The sequence below is a fragment of the Rhinichthys klamathensis genome, unplaced genomic scaffold, assembly GCF_029890125.1.
Source record: "Rhinichthys klamathensis goyatoka isolate OS25496 unplaced genomic scaffold, OSU_Roscu_1.1 h1tg000207l_1, whole genome shotgun sequence".
In the NCBI taxonomy this organism is placed as follows: domain Eukaryota; kingdom Metazoa; phylum Chordata; class Actinopteri; order Cypriniformes; family Leuciscidae; genus Rhinichthys; species Rhinichthys klamathensis.
Genome location: NW_026606732.1, coordinates 990,001 through 999,716, shown reverse-complemented (window position 1 = coordinate 999,716; position 9,716 = coordinate 990,001). Strand labels below are relative to the sequence as shown.

Below are 9,716 nucleotides of genomic sequence, written 5' to 3'. Positions count from 1 at the left end.
TCAGTGCAGGTCTGAGCTCGTACAGTGCCGGTCTGAGCTCGTTCAGTGCAGGTCTGAGCTCGTACACTGCCGGTCTGAGCTCGTACAGTGCCGGTCTGAGCTCGTACAGTGCCGGTCTGAGGTCGTACAGTGCCGGTCTGAGCTCGTACAGTGCCGGTCTGAGCTCGTACAGTGCCGGTCTGAGCTCGTACAGTGCCGGTCTGAGCTCGTTCAGTGCAGGTCTGAGCTCGTACAGTGCCGGTCTGAGCTCGTACAGTGTCGGTCTGAGCTCGTACAGTGCCGGTCTGAGCTCGTACAGTGCCGGTCTGAGCTCGTACAGTGCCGGTCTGAGCTCGTACAGTGCCGGTCTGAGCTCGTACAGTGCCGGTCTGAGCTCGTACAGTGCCGGTCTGAGCTCGTTCAGTGCAGGTCTGAGCTCGTACAATGCCGGTCTGAGCTCGTACAGTGCCGGTCTGAGCTCGTACAGTGCCGGTCTGAGCTCGTACAGTGCCGGTCTGAGCTCGTACAGTGCCGGTCTGAGCTCGTACAGTGCCGGTCTGAGCTCGTACAGTGCCGGTCTGAGCTCGTACAGTGCCGGTCTGAGCTCGTACAGTGCCGGTCTGAGCTCGTACAGTGCCGGTCTGAGCTCGTACAGTGCCGGTCTGAGCTCGTACAGTGCCGGTCTGAGCTCGTACAGTGCCGGTCTGAGCTCGTTCAGTGCAGGTCTGAGCTCGTACAATGCCGGTCTGAGCTCGTACAGTGCCGGTCTGAGCTCGTACAGTGCCGGTCTGAGCTCGTACAGTGCCGGTCTGAGCTCGTACTCAGACTCAGAGCTCGTACTCAGAGCTCGTACAGTGCTCGTACATGCCGGTCAGAGCTCGTACTCAGAGCTCGTACAGTGCTCGTACATGCCGGTCTGAGTTCGTACAGTGCCGGTCTGAGCTCGTCCAGTTCCGGTCTGAGCTCGTACAGTGCCGGTCTGAGCTCGTACAGTGCCGGTCTGAGCTCGTACAGTGCCGGTCTGAGCTCGTACAGTGCCGGTCTGAGCTCGTACAGTGCCGGTCTGAGCTCGTACAGTGCCGGTCTGAGCTCGTACAGTGCCGGTCTGAGCTCGTACAGTGCCGGTCTGAGCTCGTACATGCCGGTCTGAGCTCGTACAGTGCCGGTCTGAGCTCGTACTCTGCTCTGATTGGTCAGATGGCCCAGTCTGTTGTGATTGGTCTACTCTGCTCTGATTGGTCAGATGGCCCAGTATATTGTGATTGGTCCACTTACCAAACACCCATAAGCATATCTGAATATCAGCTCTGGATGCTCCTCAGTGTTCATTTGCTTTGGCAGCAAAAAAACAGCATCTTCTCCACATTTCGACAACACAAACCAAACTATTTTATGCCTCAGCTATACCTACAGTGTTTGAGGGCAGAGCAAATGAGACATTGTTCACGGCCAGCCAATGAAGATGATACGCGGGCATTAGAGCTGCTACTAATGATAATGACTGTTTGTGAAGCTGTTACTTATACATGACAAATGCTCTCTTTTTGCCAACGCGTTTGATCATACTTGTCAAAGGTTTAATAAACACAAGTGGATCGTTGTTATTGAGATCATGTGAGTGTTTGAATCGAGATTGCTCTATAGCGGACATTATGCAAATTTGTTACAAACCTATGTAGGTTCAAGCATGAAGTGAGACTGGAATTACTGACGACTGGTTTCAGCCAGTTCAGAATCACTTTCCAATTCGTTTTGGGAGACAATAACTTTATTTATCTGCACTTTGATCTATGAAACTTTGCAGACCTTTTACATGCACAAACAGCTCTATTACACACTAAATGAAAAGGAATCTCTGAAAAAGCATAACTGGGGGACTTTAGGATTAAATATCTAAGTATAAAATTGAATCTTAACAATATTTTAACGTATATGCTGTTTCAACAGTTAAATTTTCCCATCCATTTAGGTAAATCACAGATGCTGTCGATAAAGCTAAATTTGAACATCTCTTTTAAAATGATCCACTGAAAAATAGCAGAGGCATTGACCGCCATGTACACAGAATGCTATTTCTCACACATGAGCATTGGACCGGTGTGTTTCCAGCACTACAGTGAGGATCGTGCCGCTCACCTCTGAAGAAGCAGTCTTTGCTGTGGACCACGTAGATCCTCCTGCGCTGCAGGCAAGCGGTGCGGTACAGCTCGCAGTGGTTCTCATAAAAACGTCCATCGGAGCCACACACGGGAACAAACGAAGTGTGGCACCTTTCCTGGCACACACACTCGACCCGGCCCGTCACATTCCTGACCACACACTCCCGACCCCGGCCACAGTACGTCCTCCGGCACGGACCCTCATCTGGAGAGAGAGAACGCTCAAAGTTAAAATCAGCATTGTTTTGTGCACAATTCATCAGCATTTCTTTTCTGACACCTTTTTGTTTCATCCACCTGTCATACAAAGACAATGTCCACCATTCAGTCAATCTTTTTTTTCCCCGAATATCCTGTTTTGATCTTACATTATGAAAGTAAAATAAGTTTATATATGCTCTGCTATGATTGTAGTAAAACAACGACGGAAAAAACATTGTTTGTAAAGCATTTTGGACACACTGCGGTCCACACTATCCCAGAGAATATGTTAAAGTTTCTCCAGCCAAGTCTAAAAACCCACTCCCCGTGGATTCCCCGAGTTGGCGCTGGGAAAGCTGCTGAAGTCTGGTTCACTTTTTCCAGAGCCGCAGGAACGCAGTCGGGGGAAACTCCTGCTGGGGTCACGCGCCCGAATCTCAGCCTGTGCATCATCCATGCCAGCTTTAGTACTTTCTTCGGGCGACAGCTGGTAGGTAGGAAATGATTCCCAATTAATTCTGGACCACTGACTGAGACCGCTGGAGTGGCATCAAACCCGGATCGCCACTGGCCGCTCTGTTCACCGCATGCAGTTTAAGCTGGGCGTATGACGGTGGCAATGCTGGACATTATGCAGCACCAAGCATTAAACTAAACTGTGTCCAGATGAGGACCGCAGCATAACTCAATTATCATGGACGTTACTACATGATTATGTCATATAACAACACTTTTCCAGCAAAAATAACTATACTGTGTTTAGGGTTGGGCATCGAGAACAGGTTACATTTTAGAACCGGTTCCAAATTTCCGAGATCCGTAGATTCGCAGATAAGACACGCAAAACAGAACACAAAACACAATTGAGTTCTCATTCGCTTCTCCTTTCGCTTTAATGGACAAATACACACCACGCACATACACACGGCTTACATGAAGGTAAACAGTTGAGAAAGAAAACGCATGTGTATCAGTATATTGGATCCGTGCATTCGCTGTTAAAGAGACAGCAGCCTAATATTCCTGCTGTTGTCTGTTTTTAATGTTAATCAAACAAAAGACAAAGAGAAAATCACTCTTGACTTAATCATTTTTGTAACTTTGATAAGGATTCATCTATAGTTTATTTATAAAAAGAAAACTATGCAGTGTTATTTTAAAATTGATAAAATTTTAGGTAACACTTTACTTGAAGGGGTGTACATAAGACTGACATGACAACTGTCATTAAGTGTCTTTCGCTCAATAATGACATTTTGAATGCAAATATGACATTGTTTGAGATGTCTTTGTTATGACACCTTGACATAAACCAATACATCATAACCTGTCAGTGTCTTTGTCATGACAACTTGACATTAAATTAAGTTAAACTGTCATGTGGTTGGTTTTGACATTGGCTGTCATGAGGCATTATAACTGTGTCATGAATATTTTTCGTGACCTCAACTACAGTGGTACACATTGAATTTGTCATTAAACAGTTATAATGCCCTCATGACAGCCAATGTCAAAACCAACCACCTGACAGTTTAATGTAATGTTAACCCATAAAGCTAAGTGGTTTCTTAAGTTTGATAATTAATCTGCTATGTCATGTTTATGACAGGTTGTGTTGTCTTAGTAATGTCAAGTTGTCATGACAAAGACACTGACAGGTTATGATGTATTGGTTTATGTCAAGATGTCATAACAAAGACATCTCAAACAATGTCATATTTGCATTAAAAATGTCATAATTGAGCGAATGACACTTAATGACAGTTGTCACAAACATGCATAAAACCTCCTTCATATTCATAACATGTGTCATGTCATGATTATGAAGGTGTCATGTCAGTCTTATGCACACCCCTTCAAGTAAAGTGTTACCACATTTTATTTCAATTTGTTTACCTGAACTTTGTTCATTTGTATTTATGTGTATTTATTTGTGCAATTGCTAGTTTTTTTACTTGTTCTTATTTAATTATTGACTGTTTACTTGTCTTTAATAATGTTTGAAATTTATATTAGATGTTTTTGCTGTGGTATTTTTGTTAAAACCACTGGCAAAAGTTCATTTAGGCTGCTGACTTTTTTTTTTTTTTTTGTAAACGATACCCAACCTTGACTGTCATATACACTGTTTAATACCATGGTCTGTCTGAATACTCGATTGTGATTGTCTGGAAGGTGTGCATTAAAACCGTTTAATGCACAGGTAGTTGCACACACGATTAAAAGCAGGCAGAATGCTAGATCTAAAGAGCGATAACTGATGAAAATAACTGTAATTGTAAACTAAACACTATTGGCTATTTGACAAGGGGGAGGAGCCAATCAATATGTTCCGCCTTCGCTTCCTGTTTCAGTGGAAATTACGTCAACGCATAAATCAAAGCTGCGTGTTCGAAGGCACTTCAGGCCTTTAATACTCTTCGGTTGAGTATGACTAGCAGTAATAGTGATGTTTGCCTGGCTAGATGTAATAAAATCGGATCAACAGGGTAGAATAAATATGTGCAGCCCATCAGGAGCCCAGCCCATGTCGTTTGGCTCACAAATTATTTACTGAACCTTCATAAAGCAACAGCAACACCGTGACCTTCCTCCTCCGTGTCAAGGTTGGAGACGATTACCAGATCATTTGTATTCTCTGAGCATTGAAGATTAGGCGCTTATAGCTGAGCTCTGCTTCTGTGGAAATGATTTGCTCTTCTTCGGACGCCTGCTGTCCGACCATCTCTTGCCTTTCTCAACTCTTTCTCTCCTCCAAGCTGAACGATCTGGTCCAGAACACAAATGCTCCTTTTACAGCGCTATTAGCAATTCTGCAGAGATGTCATCCTCTTTGCAATCGTGGCATGTGCTCTCTGACAATTCCCACCCGCACTCCGCTGTGATTTACTTAAGAAGCTAAAGACTTGATTTGTAATCCATTCAATGTGGGCAGCGAGACAATGGGGAAACATGAGTCTTAAAGGTTCCAGCGAAAGCTCTCGAACTCTGCCAAGCCGCTAATGCGTTTGTTTATCGCGGCCATTCTCGGGACTGTTAAGAAGCTGCTAAACATTGCTTGTCCAACTCAGCAATCACTCCAGGCCTGGACGAACATTTTCAGACGAATCCCCTGTGGAATCACAAAGGCAATGTTTGGAAGAATTGTTAAGATGCCTACGGATCTCGTCCCATTGTCATCAAGTTAATGTGACTAATTGATTCCTTTCAAAGGGAGTCGCGCAGAAAAGAGCAACAGTGGTGTAATCCTTAAAAGCTCACATCGCATGAACAGCGTCCGTTCCGACATTAACTGAGACCACCACTGCGACCTCAGGGCACATTCAGCCAAAAGTTCTGCTAGAAAACAAGTCCACAAGTTTCTCAAACTGTGCATGAATTCACTGTGAGGTGAGGTCACTCTTAACCTCTGGTGCTCTTCGTGTGTCGGTCAAAAATGATCACGTTTTTTTTGTCAATGAAATAAATGTACTATATTTTAGTTTGATAATGTTTTTATTTTATTTAATATTTAGTATTTTTAGGGGATTTTTTATACTAAATTATATTTACGCTGTATATATAATCCATTTATACACTTTTTGACCTGGAAATTAAATTTCCAACTTAAACTGTCGTAAATCTTGAATGCTTTAGAGCAACAGACTGAAGTTTTGAAACTTGGCAGATTAGTGCTGAAGAAAAAAAAAGTTAACTTAAAAAAAAGAAATAGAATTTAGCGTTTATTGTTATGTAAAATGCACAAAAATACAATTTTCAATTTTTATATGAAATATATATTTTCGAAATCACTTTTTACTCTAAAACTGTGAGAAAATCAAAGCCATAAACATATACAAGTTATGTTCCCAATTTGAGGTTGATATCTCCATTTGATATCTCCAAATTGGAGGTTGATATCTCTAATTGATATCTCTATTAATATCTCTATTTGATATCTCCAAATTTGAGGTTGATATCTCATAAAATTAGCTTTCAGTCAGATGTTGTTTGGCTGCAGAAACAAAGTTTCCACTAGATTAAATTCGTCTCCCATTTATTTATAATGCACGAGGAGCACAAGTGCGAATATTTTTTTCAGGACCATTTATTCAAATCATGTACATGATTTTCATTTTGTGTTCACATAGCAAGTGCCAAAACATTTATCAAGTTTAAGTAAAAAATTCGAAAAAAACAAAGCGTAAAATATCGCCAGAGGGCTAAAGATAGAGATTCTCCATTGATGGCTCCATGAGAGTGGAAAAGGGTTATTTAAAGGGATTGTTCACCCAAAAATCGTTCCAAGTCCAAACCTGTATGAGTTTCTTTCTTCTGCTGAACACGAAAGATGATATTTTGAAGATTGTTGGTATCCAAAATCAAACACTTGATGGGCTCAATTGACTATGAAAAAATAAATAAAAAATGGGACCAGCAACTATTTGGACAGCAAAATATCATCTTTTGTTTTCAGCACAAGAATGAAATTCATACAGGTTTGGAACAACATGAGCAAATGATGACAGAATACAAACTATAAAAAAAATGTTGCACTAAGAACTGTTCTTTGGTTAAACAAACCAGTCACATTTCTACAAAAGCCTCGTTTTGGAAGCGATATTTTTAAAGGTGCTCTATGTAACTTTTCTACTAAAATGAATCCTTTCTTTATTGCCTGTGTGTGAAGGGGTTGTAATCACACATTAAAATGACCCACTTGTCGAGTTTTGCTATTACCTCTGAAGGCCAGTATTCCTATTTCTATGTGAAGTCTCCGGGTCGGATTTACCGTGAAATCCAACGGATGTGACGTGCATGCGCGCTCCCGAGCCTCTCTCCTTATATACAGTCTATTGTAGACGGTCAGGGAGTTACGTCCGGTTAAAGGCGCACGTTTTTTGGCTTATATCTCGGTCAATCTTTGATCAATATTCCCAAGACTCTGATCGTTCGTAGTGCTGGACGGGGCCTTTCGAACGAGCCCACCCCCGAGGTCCAACTCGCCCGGCTCCCCGAGTTATAGCCATTCGAAATCGGGGGTCCCAGCGAACGGCGATCCGGTAGGGGGCGTCCCCGAGGCCCGCCACTCTAGCGTTCGGGCAAGGGTTCCCCTGGGACCTCCTCCCCCGAATTTGAGCTCTCTGGGTCTTTGCGTTCCAGAGATACGAGCGATTTTCTTCTGAGATCGTGGCGTCACCGGCGTCCGCAATTTTGCAGCGCGCCCGATGGTTTTCTGCTAATATCTCCGCGAAAACACCACCAAAAACTATGGAACTTATATGGTTCTTTTCAGCTCGACTAGATGGTCCCAACGAGCTCGGTGCTCGCCGAATCCGTCAAGTATTCGCCGTGATATTTGCGTAATAGACGGTATTGTCTATGAGTTCGAGCACGAGCGCTCTTGTAAAATTTGGTTGCAATCTGAAACATCACCACTAGAGGCCGCTAAAAGTTACATAGAGCACCTTTAAGTGTAAACTAATATTCGTTTTAAACCATTCAGGGGGTCGTCTAGTCACCTCAATTATCAATGAACTTTTATTCATGAGAATTGTGCTTTCATGGGACTGAGAGAGACTGAGAGAGACAGGACTGGGACATGTGCGTCGGATTGCTTAGTTAAGTTAAGTAATTATTTGCATGCACGATTATTTGCGACCGTTTAGCACCTGATTCACTAATTGAAATATGCAGATGAGGCAGCGATGCAAACGTGTCCAAACATCTGTGCTGGCGCACGCACACCTGAACAATCTCTGAAATAATGCCGAGTTATGGCGCGCTTCTCCATCATCTGACGCTTTACTGTCGGCACGATTGCTAGAAAGTGCACGCAAAGATAAATGCTCAGTTACTCAGACAAATAACATTCAGCTTTATGCATAAATAACAGTCTGTGATGAGTCTAATTTACATAAGGAGGGCATGTTTGCATGGAAATGAATGACAATGACTTGATTTGAATACTCAAGGTACAGTGCTATTTTTTTTTGTTTGTTTTTTTGTGGGTGAATAAGTCAGTAAGACACAGCAGCTTGATTTGAAATAGCATATGAATTTGCCCCGTTCAAGCTATTTTTACTAAGAAATTGCTAGTGATTTTCATAAACAATTGCAAAGAAATGGCAAGTAACATTGAATTAAATAGTATTTTCTTACTCCAATAGATTTACAGTGTCAAAGTGATGCTTGACTTTCAAACATCAATAAATACAGTGGTGTGAATAAGTTATTACCCCCATGCTAAAGTTGCCTAAAAAGAGGAATAAAAAATCATCTTTTGGAAATTGATCTTAATGCCTTAATTAAAAAAATGAGGAAAAATCCAACTTTTAAGGACACCAATTTTCTTTGTGTATGAATAATGTATCATAAATAAATAAATGTTCTTCCTTAAAATACAGGGTGCATAAGTCAGGCCCCCCCTGTGTTAAACTCCCATAGAGTCAGGCAGATTTTTATTTTTAAAGGCCAGTTATTTCATGGATCCAGGATAATATGCATCCTGATAAAGTTCCCTTGGCCTTTGGAATTAAAATAGACCCACATCATCACATTCCCTTCACCATACCTAGAGATTGGCATGGTGTTATTTCAGTTAGCCTAATAGCTGGTTTGATTTGCATTGAAAGATGATCTTATGGAAAGTACCCCATGCCAATCTCTAGGTATCTAGGGAACTTTATCAGGATGCATATTATCATGGATCCATAAAATAACTGGCCTTTAAAAATAAAAATCTGCCTGACTCTATGGGAATTTAACATAGGGGGGCCTGACTTATGACCCCTGTATTTTAAGGAAGAACATTTATTTATTTATGATACATTATTCATACACAAAGAAAATTGGTGTCCTTAAAGGTTGGATTTTTCCTCATTTTTCTAATTAAGGCATTAAGATCAATTTCCAAAAGATGATTTTTTATTCCTCTTTTTAGGCAACTTAAGCATGTTATTCACACCACTGTATCTGTTCACAAAGACGCCTGGCGGTTGTGGTTCTGATCACCTGGTCACATGACACCGCCCTTCTCAAACACGCGGTGACACATAAACACAGAACACTGATTGTCCTGCTCATCTAGTCTTGAGGGATATTGCATGTATTGTGGGGCAGATGAGCGTGATTGTCATGATTGAATCTCTCTCTGAGAATGATCAGCACAGTCGACGGCTGAATATCAATGCAGAAGCGGGTCGAGCGTGTGCTGGGTTAATTCTCCGATCATCTTCCCTTTCAATAGTACAAGAAGATCATTCATGTTTTTGAGATTGTTCCTCTAATCACTCTTCTTCAGACACTCAGAAAGCGAACAGAAGAATCTTTCACAGATTCTCTCAGCCCTTCATTTCAATTATCCACACTGCAGAAAGTCCTATTCTCACATCAGAA

At 42.0% G+C, this 9,716-nt stretch overlaps 1 long non-coding RNA gene across 1 annotated transcript in view; it reads right to left on the bottom strand.

Moving 5' to 3' along the window:
• Positions 1-2,117: 2,117 nt before the first annotated feature.
• The window catches only part of LOC130096846 (uncharacterized), a 90,417-nt gene continuing 82,818 nt past the window's right edge, over positions 2,118-9,716 (bottom strand). The window contains exon 3 of the long non-coding RNA XR_008808229.1: positions 2,118-2,343. This is a non-coding gene — a long non-coding RNA (uncharacterized LOC130096846). The remainder of the gene's footprint in view (positions 2,344-9,716) is intronic.